Consider the following 15,722-nt stretch of genomic DNA (forward strand, 5'->3'; position numbering starts at 1 on the left):
CCAAAAAAAAAAAAAAAAAAAAAAAAAAAAAGACAACATGTACTCATATGGTCATCACAGCACTATTCAAAAAAGCAAAGACGTGGAATCAACCTACATACCCATCAACAATGGACTGAACAAAGAAAATGTGGCACGTATACACCACGGAACACCACACAGCCATAAAAAAGAATAAAATCATGTCCTTTACAGTAGCATGGATGGAGCTGGAGGCCATTATTCTATGTGAATCAATGCAGGAAAAAAAAAAATACAAAATGTTCTTACTTACACGTGAGAGCTAAATATTAAGTACACATGGACAAAGGGAACAGTACACAATGGGGTCTACTTCAGGGTGGAGGTTGGGAAGAGGATGAGAATTGAAAAACCACCGATCTGGTCACTGCACATGTACCCCCTGAACTAAAATAAAAGTTGGAAAGGAATAAAGGTTTAAAAATAAAATAAAATCTAGTTTCTTAGCAATTTCCAAGTAAAAAATAAATAATCTGATATGAAGAAATGGAAATATACAGTAATGCTTTACTTTGATGGTCTTGACAGTGTCATTTTCTCTGAAGCAAAAATTATCTCAATTATGTATATTACAAAAGAGATCATTTCCTCCAAATGGAGACAACAAACAATATTAGAGAAAGCAGCATAGCATTTTTGTCTCTAATTTCTCTGTAACTTAGCTGTGAAACCTTGAGTAAGTCAGTCATCTGCCATCTCATCTGTAGTAAATTAATCAATTTTAATTTGCCAAGGAGTTATAAGTAAAATTGTGATACAATTTTTCATTCATTAAACTAAAGCAAAGTAATTGATTTAAATGAGATTTATAACTGAAATAGCTCAACGTAGCACCCCCAAGAGTATCTAATAAATTATGACAGTGTACAAAACATTCAATAGTTAAAAAAAAAAAAAAAAAAAAAGGCCTTGTTACCTTGAACTTCTGGGCAATTGTACGTTCTAGATTTTTTAAAATGCCCTTCCTTCTTACCAGATTATATTTACAATTTTTTTTACAGTTTTGGACATTGTTAAATTACACACTCAAATTACTCAATTGAAATCATTATGAATAGAAATTATGCGGCACATGATCTGAACCACTTGGCTCACTGCAACCTCCACCTCCGTGGTTCAAGCAATTCTCCTGCCTCAGCCTCCAGAGTAGCTGGGAATACAGGTGTACGCCACCACACCCGGCTAATTTTTTTGTATTTTAGTAGAGACAGGGTTCACCGTGTTGCCCAGGCTGGTCTCGACCTCCAGAGCTCAGGCAATCTGCCAGCCTCGGTCTCCCAAAATGCTAGGATTACAGACGTGAGCCACCGCGCCGTCTTTCTCTATACCTCTCAATCACTACTCGTTATGTATTTACTTGTTAATTATACTTCTCCATTCATTAGAATGTAAGTTCCAGGAGCAAAAGGACTTTCTACTTTGTTCACGACTGTCTTCTCAGCACCTGAATACTATCCCGCACACTGAAGGTTGCCAGTAAATATCTGCTAAATGAATAAATAGGTGGGAGCTCATGGTGTCCCTCTTGGCCTTGGTACTATTTATTCTACCATATGGAGCAGCCATAGCTGGAAAGCATCCAGAGCTTTTCAGTGTAGGGTTCACTGGTTAAGGGGAAGTAAGGCCTAGTTGAAAATTCTGAAAGAAGTCTGGTACCAGCACTGTCACTGAGGCCTTAATGAAGCAGATCCAAAAATACTCTCTTACTCAACGCCCTAACTTTTCAGTGTAGGGTTCACTGGTTAAGTGGAAGTAAGGCCTAGTTGAAAATTCTGAAAGAAGCCTGGTACCAGCAGATCCAAAAATACTCTCTTACTCAGTTTCTACATTCGCTAAATGTATACAGTGTAACTGTCCCTCGCATTGTAGGATAAAGAATACATCTTATCAATGCGATATTTGTTACGCAATATACAGCATGCGTTAATACAAACGATGTCATGTACTGCATTAAAAAATCGCATTGATATTTTGATAAATATACAAGGCACTTGCAGACAAAAACCAGAGAATTTTTCCCTCTACTGCAGACAAAAACCAGAGAATTTTTCCCTCTACAGCTTTTTTGAGGATTTGGGAGAAACGGACAAATGCAACATTGCATGTCATTAAATACAGCATATCCAAAACACAAATAACGAGTTTCTTGGCCCAACAGATATAGACCCTGGAGCACTAAAAGAATATGTTAAACACCTGGATGAGGGAAAGAGAAGACTGCTTCCAAAACATATATACTTTATTTCAAAGTCAAAAGTATTCAACACTTAATTCATACATTCATACTGCATCCCAGAGAAACGTCCCACCCCCACCCATGCATGTTACAAGTTTTGAGAGTATTTTATAACTGCACTTTAATCCGTCTGCAGCGAACGACTTCTGGTAAAGCGCTAGCAGTTAATAACACTTTTTGTAGGAAAAAAAAAAAAAATTAATACAGGAACCACAATACCTCCACTCCCAAGAAAGCGGAGGAGGGCCCATTACTCTGTCTCCAAGGACTCCCAGAATCCCGTACGCCCCGATATAAGGAAAGTCATCCAGGCAACACATGTGTCGCTCCCGCCTGGAAGTTGGAAATCGCACATGGGACCTGCCCATCAGCGGGGACCCAGACACAAGTCAGAGGTGTCCGCAGGGAATGCAGCGTGGTTCCTGACAGCTTCGGGCCCCAGGGCCAGCGACCCCCGCCTGAGCCCGACTCAGGCCAGCCCCCTCCTCAGATTTCGACCCGGGCCTGCCCCCGGAGCTTACATCCCCGCAAACGGCAGTCCTACCTGAGCTCTGCCCCCAGCTACAGGGCTGAGGGGGCAGGCGGGAGGAGGCGTGGCCTTCCAGTTCGCCAGTCGAACTCCCTCGTGCGGTTGTTAGACTTTCCCTCTCGGGATCCGCGCCCCGACCAAGTTCGAGTTGCACTTCCGGGGTCTGCAGGAGACTGACACGTCATTACGCACGCGACGGCAGCGGCGGCGACAACCCGGAAATAGGCGGGGCGCGGGACCCAGGTAGGTTCGTGTGGTACTAAGTGGCATGGAGGAAGAGGCCCACGTGAATTAAGTAGTCCTCTCACGCACTGGCGGAATCTGCTCGCCCTTCCTTATGAAGTCTGCCTGGGTAGCTGTGGAGGACGAGTCCACCCTAATGCCTCGTTCTTCCCGCGGAATTTTAACCATTCTGAGGATGTCCTCACAGCCAGTTCCCCACTCCCCCACTCACAGTGTGTCAGACTTTACCATGTCCATTCAATTCCAGAAAAACCGGGAGGTCTAGATTTGGAAGATTAAATTTACTTTTGAATTATAACATGTAAAATGGGAAGTTAATACTAGCATCCTAATGACAAAAGTTTTCTCATTATCATGCTTGACGCAGATGGGACTCTTACGGATATTAATATTTTTTCCGGAAACAGGTTTGAAAGGTATTTCAAGGATAAATCTGGGGAGAGGGATGGTAGCAACTGATTTTTAATTTTTAGATAGTACTCTCAGCGCATTTATTTAGTCCAAAACTGTTAATGAATTAGGCTAAACTAGACGCTGGGGAAACAAAGCTGAGTTAGGCATTCTCTCCTCTGAGGCAGCTAAAGAGAAGGAAAGTCTGGGGGCTGGCAAGTAAACCAACAGTTATGTTCTTCAGAGAGGAGATCCCAGACTCTCTAAAGTATACTTCACTTCCACACTGTTTGTACTTCTTAGTCTCCACTCCTTTCTTGTTTCCTTCATAAAAGTAGAATGCTATTCATTTATTTATTTGCAAATGTACCCTGCCCCCCTAAAATGTAAAGTCATTGATGGTAGTGACCTTACCTTGTCTTTTTAATGAATCTCGGGCATTGCAAGACTGTTAGGGCTTCATTTCGGGAAAGAACTCGAATGGTTTGTAGAGTGACAGTTTATACTGAAGAGGAAGGCAACAGCCAGATTCTGAAAAGCTTTATATATCATGCTGAGTAATTTGATTTTCTGCTGCAGACAATTGGAGAAACTGAAGGACTGTTGAACAGAGGAGGGAAACATTTTTATTTTGGTAGACTTTTGCAACAGTGACAAATTATATTAAAAAGATAAGGCTCCCAAAAATGTATAATCCCAGTTTAACCATGAGAAAAACATCAGACAAAATACCTGACCAGTACTACTCCAAACAGTTAAAGTCATGAGAAACAAGGAAAGTCTGAGAAACTGTCTGAGCCAAGAGGAGCCTAAAGAGACCAACTTTAATGTGGGATCCTGAAACAGAAATAGAACATAAGTGGGAAAACTAGTGAAAATTGAATAAAAAGAGAATATACCAATGTTTACATAAAACATGGAGATTGGTCAAAAGATGAGTGACAGGACCTTTCAATGTTTCCAGGATAGAGGCCCACTCAAGGGTTAGGGGAAGGTACTTTGTTCAATAGTAAACTATTGAACAAATATAAGGGTGCTTCAGCCTACAATTCCAGCTGTACTTACATGGGAATGAATGAGCCTTCAGATTGTTCCTATCATAGAGTCTTTCAGCTGGGGTTCTAAATTTCATAAAGCAAAGACAAGCCATCCCCACTGTGCCCAGTTCTGAATTCCTGACCCACAGAAACAATTAGAATGAAAATGATTCTTGTTACTTTAAGCCAGTAAATTTTGGAGTGATTTTTCAGCAAAAGAAACCAATATGCTATATGACAACAGCCAATGAGTAAATATCCTTTCAAGTCCAATCCTGCCTAAGATGTCAAAATCAAGAATGAGGAGGTTATGTGCTAAAACAGAGTGAGTCCTTTTCTGTCCTTACTCTACCCTAAATGGTAGAGTAAACTCCTGCCTCAGCTGACCACAAAAAATATCTTCTGCAAATCTGTGAGGAGAAAGGAGGGAAAGCAACAAAAATTGTGTGTGGGCTTAGATGTTTTGTTAGAATTACAACAGCCCATGTGTAGCGTAGCAGAAACCATTACAATGATGACTACACGATATAGTACAAAAATTTCCCCTCATTGTAACCATAGTCATCTAAACTGTACAAGTTAGTTTATTTATAGTTTTAATTTATACATCTCTAGGGAAGCCAGAAACTTCAGTTTCTCTCCCCACTTCTCTTGCACTTTAAAATCCTACTAAGACAAGGAAAAAGGAAAGGAAATTTGTTCCCTCCTGGCTAACAGCTGGTCCATCTTTGATCATTAGGATGATCAAAGAAATGTCCCTATACCATATTTGGCATATCCTCCTCCTATTCCAGACCACTTCCTTCAGAATCTGTCTTTTTATCAATCTACTCCGACCCTTCACATGAAATGATTTCAGTGACATACAGCAGACGGACACCTCCAAAAATACTATCAAGACTACATGTTGTTCATTTAAATTAAAAATAAAATGTAAACCTACTTATCATGACTAGGGCTCAGTGCCAACATTTTGACAGTTCAAGAATATCCATTAAGGAAAATATTCCTAATTAGATGCTAAGGGCAAAGCTGTGTCCAAATTAACCAACTCTATTAGAACAAGGTCTGGATGCTGACTTAAATTTGGAGAATCAAGTAACATTCCTGCCCTTGCCCAAGCCCAAGCAGGTATATGCTGTGGTTTGAATGTGTTCTCTAAAAATTCATGTGTTGGAAATGTAATTGCCATTGTAATAATATTAAGAGGTGAAGCCTTAAAAGAGGTGATTTAGACCATAGGGGCTGTGCCCTCATGAAGGAATGAATGCCATTACTGTGGGAGTGGATTGGTTATCATGGGAGTAGGCTCCTGATAAAAAGATAAATTTGGCCCCCATTTTCTCTCTGTCTTGTGCACTGTCACTACTTTGTCTCAGCCTCTCTCCCCATGTGATGCTTTCTGCCACAAAATGACCTTCACCAGATGCAGCCTCTGGATCTTGGACTTCCTCAGTCCCCAGAACTGTAAGTCAAATGAATTTCTTTTGTTTATAAATTACCCCATCTGTGGTATTCTTACAGCAGCAGAAAATGGACTAAACAGTATGTGTGAAGTGTGGCATAGTAATTACAACAAGTTCTGCCTTCTAGATTCAGTTTATATTCAAAGCCCAAAAAGTAGAATCATATAACCAAATAATTTCTAATGACCCCTCCAACAAAATGATTATTACTTGAAATCAACCCCCTATCACTGTGCTTTCCATCTAGAAGCTAAGAACAAAAAGCTGAGTTAGACCCAAGAACACACTTTTCATTATGCCTGGAATTTTTTTTTTAATGAGAAAAGATAACATATCAATGTTCAAAACCTACTTTAAGAGAATTTCAAACAAAAAACATAAAACAGCCTCTAGTTTGTGATGGAGACAATTTGTAGGTTGATATATTTACCTAGAGTTAGACAACCTGTGAGGTTTGAGAGCACAGTCTCCAAGGCGTCCCTCACTTCTGACACCAACTGCAAGTTTGGAGGGTTCCTAGAAACACCCTCAGGTTTGAAATTTTGCTAGAAGGTCTCACAGAACTCACTGAAAGTTGTTATCTTTACATTTACCATTTATCACAAGGAAAGAATACAGACTGATGTCAGCCAAGGGAAGAAGCACATAAGGCAGAGTCCAGGAGAATACCAAACACATCGCTTTTGCTGTACTCTCCCATTATTTGCTGTACTCTCCCAGTGGAGTCAAGACATGTTACCCTCCCAAAATCCACGCTTGACAATATGCAATATAGAATTACCAGTAACCCTTTTCCTGTTTGCCCCAAGAATATTCGCGAGTGGCACTTGCAGCTGCAGCATTTACCTTGAGATTGCTTTGCTGATATGGTTTGGTGTGTCCCCACCTAAATCTCATGTTGAATTCCCATGTGTTGTGGGAAGGACCCAGTGGGAGTTAATTGAATCATGGGGGCAGGTCTTTCCCTGCTATTCTTGTAATAGTGAATACATCTCATGAGATCAGATAGTTTTAAAAAGGGAAGTTTCCCTGCATAAGTTCTCTCCTCTTGTCTGCTGCCATGTGAGATGTACCTTTCAATTTCCACCATGATTGTGAGGCCTCCCCAGCCATGTGGAACTGTAAGTCCATTAAACCTCTTTCTTTTGTAAATTGCCCAGTCTTGAGTATGTTGGATCTGTTTGGGTCTGAAGAAGACAGGAAAATGTGGGAAACTTTGGAAATCCCTGTAGACTTATTGAATAGCTTTGACCAAAATACTGATAATGATATAAACAATAAAATCCAGGCTGAGGTGGTCTCAGATGGAGATGAGGAACTTGTTGGGAACTGGAGCAAAGGTGACTCTTGTTATGTTTTAGCAAAAAGAATGGTAGCATTTTGCCCCTGCCCTAGAGAATTGTGGAACTTTGAACTTGAGAGACATGATTTAGCGTATCTGGCAGAAAAAATTTCTAAGCAGCAAAGCGTTCAAGAGGTGACTTGGATGCTGTTAAAAGCATTCAGTTTAAAAGGGAAACAGAGCATGAAAGTTTGGAAAACTGCAGCCTGACAATGTAGAAAAGAAAATCCCATTTTTTGAGGAGAAATTCAAGCATGCTGCAGAAATTTGCATAAGCAATGAAAAGCCAAATGTTAATCACCAAGACAGTGGGGAAAATGTCTCCAGGCCATGTCACAGACCTTTGTGGCAGCCTCTCCCACTACAGACCCAGAGGTTTAGGAGGAAAAAATGATTTCATGGGTGGGGCCCAGGGTCCCTCTGCTGTGTGCAGTCTAGGGACTTGGTGCCCTACATCCCAGCCACTCCAGCCATAGCTAAAAAGGGTCGAGGTACAGCATGGGCTTTTGGTTCAGAGGGTAGAAGCCCCAAGCCCTGGAAGCTTCCACATGATTTTGAGCCTATGAGTGCACAGAAATCAAGAATTGAGGTTTGGGAACCTCCACCTAGATTTCAGAGGATGTATGGAAACGCCTGGATTCCCAGGCAAAAGTTTGCTACAGGGGTGGGGCCCTCTGGGAGAACCTCTGCTAGGGCAGTGTGGAAGGGAAGTGTGAGGTCAGAGCCCCCACACAGAGTCCCTACTGGGGCACTGCCGAGTGGAGCTTTGAGAAGAGGGCCACTGTCTTCCAGACTCCAGAATGGTAGATCCACCGACAGCTTGTACCATGTGCCCGGAAAAACCGCAAACACTCAATGCCAGTACATGAAAGCAGCCAGGAGAGAGACTGTACCCTCCAGAGCCACAGGGACAGAACTGCCCAAGACCATGGGAACCCACCTCTTGCATCATTGTAATCTGAATGTGAGATATGGAGTCAAAGGAGATAATTTTGGAGCTTTTAAGGTTTGACTAACTGCTGGATTTTGGACTTGCATGGGCCCTGTAACCCCTTGGTTTTGGCCAATTTCTCCCATTTGGAATGGCTGTATTTACGCAGTGGCTGTACCCCAGTTGTATCTAGGAAAAACTAACTTGCTTTTAAGTTTACAGGCTCATAAACTGAAGGCACTTGCCTTGTCTTGGATGAGACTTTGGACTGTGGACTTTTGAGTTAATGCTAAACTTAGTTAAGACTTTGGGGGACTGTTGGCTTAGTTTTGAAATAGGAGGACATGAGATTTGGGAGGGGGCCAGGGGCAGAATGATATGGTTTGGCTGTGTCCACACCCCAATCTCATCTTGAATTCCCATGTGTTATGGGAGGGACGCAGTGGGAGGTAATAGAATCATGAGGGCAGGTCTTTCCCTCCTGTTAGTTACTGTGATAGTGAATAAGTCTCATGAGATCTGACGGTTTTAAAAAGAAGAGTTTCCCTGCACAAGTTCTCTTCTTTTGTCTGCTGCCATGTGAGATGTATCTTTCACCTTCCACTATGATTGTGAGGCCTCCCCAGCCATGTGGAACTGTAAGTCCATTAAACCTCTTTCTTTTGTAAATCGCCCAGTCTTTGGTATGTCTTCATCAGCAGCATGAAAATGGACTAATGCATTTGCCATGAAATATCTTGCTTTTATTATTATTTTCATGTCACTCTAGTATATCAACTTTTGAAACAAAAGACATTCTATTTATAGTATTCGGATTTTAGTAGTGGCATTTCCATTTGCAAATATAGTAATTCTCTATTACTGAAAATTATCAAATCCTAGAAAACGTAGTATTTCTACATGTGATGTTAACATCATTCTCAAACAGTTGTTGGCTGAAGATTCAATTGATGAATCCGATTTTTCTGAAAGAGACGGTTCTGATGATTCAGACTATTCTGATGTTAGTTCCATTTAGAAATAACTCCAAGAACAGTTTTCATATTTAATTTTTCACATAGAAAATCAGTCAGATTTGCTTCAGCCTCAAAGAGCATGTTTATGTAAAATTAAATGAGTACTGGCAGTGAGCTGCACTTATTTTTCTAAATGGGAATAGTCAGGGAAGCTCACCAGAGCTTCAACATTCAGAATTTTTGAGGGGCTCCATTATGGAGGCATCACTGATCCATTGCCCATGTGGAACCCAGTCTCCAGGTCAGATGATACACGACCCAAAGCCTCTAAGTCATGTGGTTGGTCTTTCTAGCATGGGTAGCCTCTACCGTAAAACTGTTGGACATAGGCAGTTTTCCTAAACAAAGACACTTTTATCAGATATGATAGGTTATTTCCCAGAATCTGAGGCCACAGGCCAGAACTCTCTTTAGGAAAGGCCAAATTCTTTACTATACAATATTTCACATTTCACATTATATTTCCTGTATAAGTTTTATTTGGATGAGAGGTAGTAGGCAAAGGAAAAGACAAATGATAATTAAGTCTCTGTCATACTAGTCAAATCATCAGGAATAGGTGATGAGTTTTAAGTAGTACAGATACCAGTTTTCTTCAGTTTAGCCCTATAGAATCTTTCCATTTTCTACTTAGTGTCTTTCCTTTAAATTTCTTCTCACCATTCCTTTATGGAAAGAGAGAATAAAAATAGTGTGAGCTTTCTTGTAAGCTCTGTAAAGATAAAACAACAAAGAGGAAATATGTAAAGGATAGGCTCTGTGACCGTGATCTTTTTCTAATCTCTTGAATAGTAATTGGATAGGCTGGAAACAGCTGTAGAAAGCTGTAGCTGCATCCCTAACAGAGATTTGGTTCTAAACTGAGCCTTTATGATAAAAATCCCTAATGATAAAAAATAACCATGAAAGTCCCCTAAACGGCCCACAAAGTACAGAATACATGAAGTTATGCTTATACTCTAGATCTTTAGTTCTTATGCACACTTGAATGTGAGACTTCTGAACTAGTTTAAATGTTAGAGCTAAAAAAGAGTTTGTGTGCGGATATCTGAGAATTTAGACAATTCTGATAAATCCAGTGGGCAACTCAGTCTTTATTGTAACCATTCAGCAGCATTTAACACAATTTAACATCCTCCTTCTTAAAACTTGAAACACTTTCTTCATTTGACATTTGTGAAATTACAGAGCTCTTTGATTTTCCTTTGCTGGATTCTTCCTGACCTCTAGATGTTAATGTGCCTGAGATGTGTTCCCTTCTTTATCTGCCTTTATTCCTGAGGTTATCCAATCCACTCCCTTCACTGTTATATGGCATCACAACGCTGATGGCTTCCAAATATCCATATCCAGCCCTGATTTCTTTGATTTTCATATTCATATATCTAACTTCTTATTCAACATATCTATTAAAATATTCAACATGGATTTCAGACTTATTTTCTACCTCCAAAAGCTACTCCTATTGCATACCTCTTCATCTCACTAAATGGCACATGGATTCTTACAGTTGTTCAAGTTGTCCTTTAATTCTTTATCTCTCACATTTTACACACAATTCCTCAGGAACCTCTGTTGCCTCTGTCTTCAAAAGGTAACCTAAATCTATCCAATTCCCAGCAGCTCTACTATAACCATTCTAGTCCACAATAGATGCTGTAATTGATTGTTCTGCATGCTTCTGTTTTTACCTCCCTACAATCTAGTCTCCAGTTGGCAGCTGTAGAAATCTTCTAAAAATTCGTGCCAGAACTTGTTGCTTCTCTGAACAAAATCTTTAATAAGTTTCCTTACTCAAATAGAATAAAATCCAAAACCATTTCTATACGTCTATAAAGTCCTGCATGATCTGGCCCTTTGCTACCTCATGCCTCCACTGAGTCAGCAGATGGTAAAAGACTGTTTTGAAGGGATGGAGAAAGCACTTGGCCAATAACCTTGGAGTTTGGTAAATGGCAGTCTCAAAGTCAAGTACCTGGCTCTTTCCTAAAAGTATTTAAAGACAAGAGACTGACTGAGGGTACCTATGATGACAGAGTAAAGAGATAAGAACTGTCATGTTTTCCCAACAGCTAGTGGACATGATCATACATGGATGGGTGTATTCATTTTCTAGGCCTGCCATAACAAAGTATTAAAAACTGAGTGACTTACACAACAGAAATTCATTTTTTCATAGTTCTGAAGACCAGAAATCCAAGATCAAGGTCATGGCAGGGCTGGTTCCTTCTGAGGACTGTGAGAGAGAATCTGTTTCATGCCTTTCGCCTACCTTCTGGTAGTTTGCTGGCCACCTTTGGTGTTCTTTGGATTGTAGATTCATCACCCAGATTTCTGCCTTTATCTTCACTTGGCACTTTCCCTGTGTGCTTGTCTCTGCATCAAAAGTTTTCCCTTTTATAGGAACACAAGTCATATTGGATTCAGTCTCACCTTAATGATGTTATTTTAACTTGATTACCTCTGTAATGACATTAGTTCCAAATAAGGTCACATTCGGAGGTAGTGGGGGTTAGGAAAGACTTCACCGTATCTTTTGTGGAAGATAAAATTAAACCGACAACACTGAAGTACAATTATTTTTGAAAAAGAAGAGAATCAAATCTAATAGAAAGAAAGGAGAAGCAAACCAGCCAGCAGAATGAGGTTGTGTGAAGTACGCCACCAGAAGAGGAGATCCATGGGAATTGTGAGATGCTGACTGGGACATTCATCCCACGTACCAGGGAATGTCAGTGTTAGAGTTCCTGCATTTTGGATGAATCTCCAAAATTATACTAAAGTGCCTAATGACAGCACCAGTATTTGGGCATTTGCTACAGAGAGGACAACAATTCCAATTTATAATAGCCTTTTTCTCCCATCTCTGAACTGACCCCGAAGGACCACACAGTAATAGGATGAGTGTAGGACCAGGGGAAGTAAAAGGTAGAGGAACTGAGACAAAACAGATCCTGGGCCTGGCCCAGTGGCTTACACCTGTTATCCCAGCACTTTGGGAGGCCAAGGCAGAAGCATCGCTTGAGCCCAGGAGTTCAAGATCAGCCTGGGCAACATAAGGAGATACAGTCTCTACAAAAATAAAAAGAATAATTAGCTGGATATGGTGGCACATGCCTGTATATGGTGGCACAGGCCTGTGGTTCCAGCTACTTCAGAGGCTGAGGTGGGAGGATCGTTTGGGCCCTGGAAGACAAGGCTGCAGTGAGCCCTGATTGTGCCACTGCAACCCAGCCTGGGCAACAGCAGGAAACCCTATCTCAGTAAAAGAAAAGACGAGAGATGATGTCACCTTCTTTCCAGCATACTTGTGGGTCAGACCTATGCTGGAAAAGGGACACTTTAAAGTAATGGAAAGTTTCCAATCCAGCTCATGTAAAGAGCCTGGAGCTTGGATGTTTGTCATGCTCATCTTCACAAGAAAAAGCTGAGCAAACTGAAAATCAACAAGTATTCTTAGATCTGTAAGATAATTAATGTCACAAGGCAAACTACTGCCCCCTAAACTAGACAGACCAGTAGTGTATTAGACCATTCTTGCATTGCTATAAAGAAATACTTGAGACTGGGTAATTTATAAAGAAGAGAGGGTTAATCACCTCATGGTTCTGCGGGCTTTACAGGAAGCATAGTGCTAGCATCTGCTTGACTTCTAGAGAGGCTTCAGGAAGCTTACAATAATGGCAGATGGTGAAATGGGGAGCAGGCACATCACATGGCAAAAGCACGAGCAATAGAGAGAGGTGGTGGAAGGTGATACACACTATTAAATGACCAGATGTCATGAGAACTCACTGTCACAAGTACAGCACCAAGCCATGAAGGACCTGCCCCCATGATCCAAACATCCCCCACGAAGTCCTACCCCCAGGATTGCAGATTATACTTCAACATGAGACAAGGGCAGGAGCAAATATCCAAACTATATCATTCTGCCCCTGGTCCCTCCCAGATCTCATGTGCTTCTTACTTAGCAGAATACAATCATGCCTTCCCAACAATGCTCCCAAAATCTTAACTCATTTAAACATTAACTCAAAAGTCTCAAGTCTTGGTGGGCATGGTGGCTTATGCCTATAATCCCAGTATTTTGAGAGGCCACAGCAGGTGTATCACTTGCGGTCAGGAGTTCAAGACAAGCCTGGCCAACATGGTGAAAACCCATCTCTACTAAAAATACAAAAATTAGCTAAGTATGGTGGTGTATGCCCGTGATCCCAGCTACTTGGAAGACTAAGGCAGGAGAATCACTTGAAGCCTGGAAACAGAGGTTACAGTGAGCCGAGATCATGCCACTGAATTCCAGCCACCCCACCCCCCCACAAAAAAGTCTCAAGTCTCATCTGAGACAATTCCCTCCCACCTATGAGCCTATAAAAAAGCAAGTGAGTTACTTCTAAGATACAATCGAGGTATTGGGTAACATTCCTACTCCAAAAGGGAGAAATCAGCCCAAAGTAAGGGGCTATAGGCCACATGCAAGTTCAAACCCAGCAGGCAGTCATTAAATCTTAAAGTTCCAAAATAGTCTTCTTTAACACCATGTCCTGCATCATGGGCAGCTCCTCCCCTGTGGCTCTGCAGGGTTCAGCCCCCGGGGCTGCTCTCATGGTTTGGAGTTGAATGCCTGCAACTTATCCAAGTGCAAGGTGCAAGCTAACAGTGGATCTACCATTCTGGGGTCAGAAAGAGGGTGACCCCTTTCTCACGGCTTTATGAGGCAGTCCCCACTTAGGAACTCTGTGTGGGAGCTCCAACCCCACAATACTCCTTGGCACTGCCCTAGTAGAGGTTCCCTGTGAGGGCTGTGCTCCTGAAGTAGGCTTCTGCCTGGGCGCGCAGGCTTTCTATTACATCTGAAATGTCGGTGGAAGCTACCAAGTGTTCTTCACTGTTGCATTCTGTGCACCTATAAGCTTAATATCACATGGAAGCCAGCAAGGCTTATGGCTTGCGTTCTCCAAAGTGGCAGCCAGAGCTGTACCTAGGCCCTTTTGAGCTGAGGCTGGAGCAGGAGTGGCTGGGATGCAGGGAATGGTGTCCCAAGGCTGTGCAGGGCAGCCGGGTCCTGGCCCTGGTCCTGGCTCATGAAACCATTAGGTTTTCATAGGCCTCAGAGCCTGTGATAAATGGGGCTGCCTGGAAGGTCTCTGAAATGCCTTCAAGGCCTTTTCTCCATTGTCTTTGATATTAGCACTTGGCTTCCTTTTAGTAATACAAATATATATCTAGCAAGTTGTTGCTCAACAGCCTGCTTGAATTCCTCTCCTAAGAAAGCTTTTTCTTTCTCTGCCACATGGCGAGCCTGCAAATTTTTCAAAATCTTATGCTCTGCTTTTCTTTTAAAATATAAGTTCCAGCTTATTTCTTTGCTTTCACATCTGAGCTAGGCTATTAAAAGCAGCCACACCACTTCTTGAACACTTTGCTACTTAGAAATTTCTTCTGCCAGATACCCTAAATTATCACTCTTTAGTTCAAACCTCCACTGATCCTTAGGGTGTGAACACAATGCATCCAAGCTCTTTGCTAAGTTATAACACATGTGACCTTTGCTGCAGTTCCCGGTAAGTTCCTCATTTTCATCTGAGACCTCGCTAGCCTGGACTTCACTGTCCATATCACTGTCAGCATTTTGGTCACAACCATTTAACTGGTCTCTAAAAAGTGTTAAACTTTCCCTTATCTTTCTGTCTTCTTTGAGCCTTCCAAATTCTTCCAACCTCTGCTTATTACCCAGTTCCAAAGTTCCTACCACATTTCAGGTATCTTTATGACAATTCCCTGGACTCCTCAGTACCCATTTTCTGTATTAGCGCATACTTGCATTGCTATAAAGAAATAACTGAGACTGAGTAATTTTTTTTTTTAAAAAAAGAGAGGTTTAATTGGTTCATGGTTCTGCAGGCTTTATAGGAAGTATGGTGCCAGCATCTGCTCAGCTTTGAGGGAGGCTTCAGGAAGCTTACAATCATGGTGGAAGGCAAAGAGGGAGCAGGCATATCACCTGGCAAAAGCAGCGGCAAGCAAGAGGTGGGGGAGATACCACATAGTTTAAAATGACCAGATCTCACAAGAACTTCCTATCACAAGGACAGCACCAAGCCATGAGGGATCCACCCTCCATGATCCAAACTGATTCCAACAGGACCCACCTCCAGCATTGGGAATTACAACTCAACATGAAACTTGGGTGGGGACAAATATTCAAACTACATCAGGTAGATACAGAGAACCACAACTTACTAGAAGCAAAAGCCAGGAAATTGAGCGAATATCTGTAGGGACACTTTAAACTGTAATTGACAAATTACTGGAGGCTCACAGTGGACTAGCTTCAGAGTTAAAAACTCTAAGCCATCTAGTATTTGTGAGTTTTCTCTCTAAGCACCCTACCAGATTCTCACTGTAAGAATCAGAGAATAGTCTCTGATGGTGGGAAGGAAAAATAACTATTTAAAAATATACCCAGAGGTCTCTGTTTTTCTTGGCAAGGTATGCTTTTAAGGGA

General features: G+C 41.6%; 1 protein-coding gene across 15 annotated transcripts in view; it reads right to left on the reverse strand.

Annotated features, from left to right (window-relative positions):
• FAM172A (family with sequence similarity 172 member A) overlaps window positions 1–2,989 on the reverse strand; it is a 511,553-nt gene extending 508,564 nt beyond the window's left edge. For 10 of the 15 annotated variants that reach the window (XM_026454281.1, XM_026454275.1, XM_026454273.1 and 7 more), the window contains exon 1: window positions 2,802–2,961. The gene's annotated coding sequence lies outside the window, so the exon portion shown is untranslated. Of the gene's footprint in view, window positions 1–2,801 lie in introns of all 15 variants that reach the window. The other 5 variants (XM_026454280.1, XM_026454278.1, XM_026454285.1 and 2 more) reach the window with 3 other exon arrangements.
• Between the last annotated feature and the right edge of the window lie 12,733 nt (window positions 2,990–15,722).

The sequence above is a fragment of the Piliocolobus tephrosceles genome, chromosome 4 (assembly GCF_002776525.5).
Source record: "Piliocolobus tephrosceles isolate RC106 chromosome 4, ASM277652v3, whole genome shotgun sequence".
Lineage (NCBI taxonomy): Eukaryota > Metazoa > Chordata > Mammalia > Primates > Cercopithecidae > Piliocolobus > Piliocolobus tephrosceles.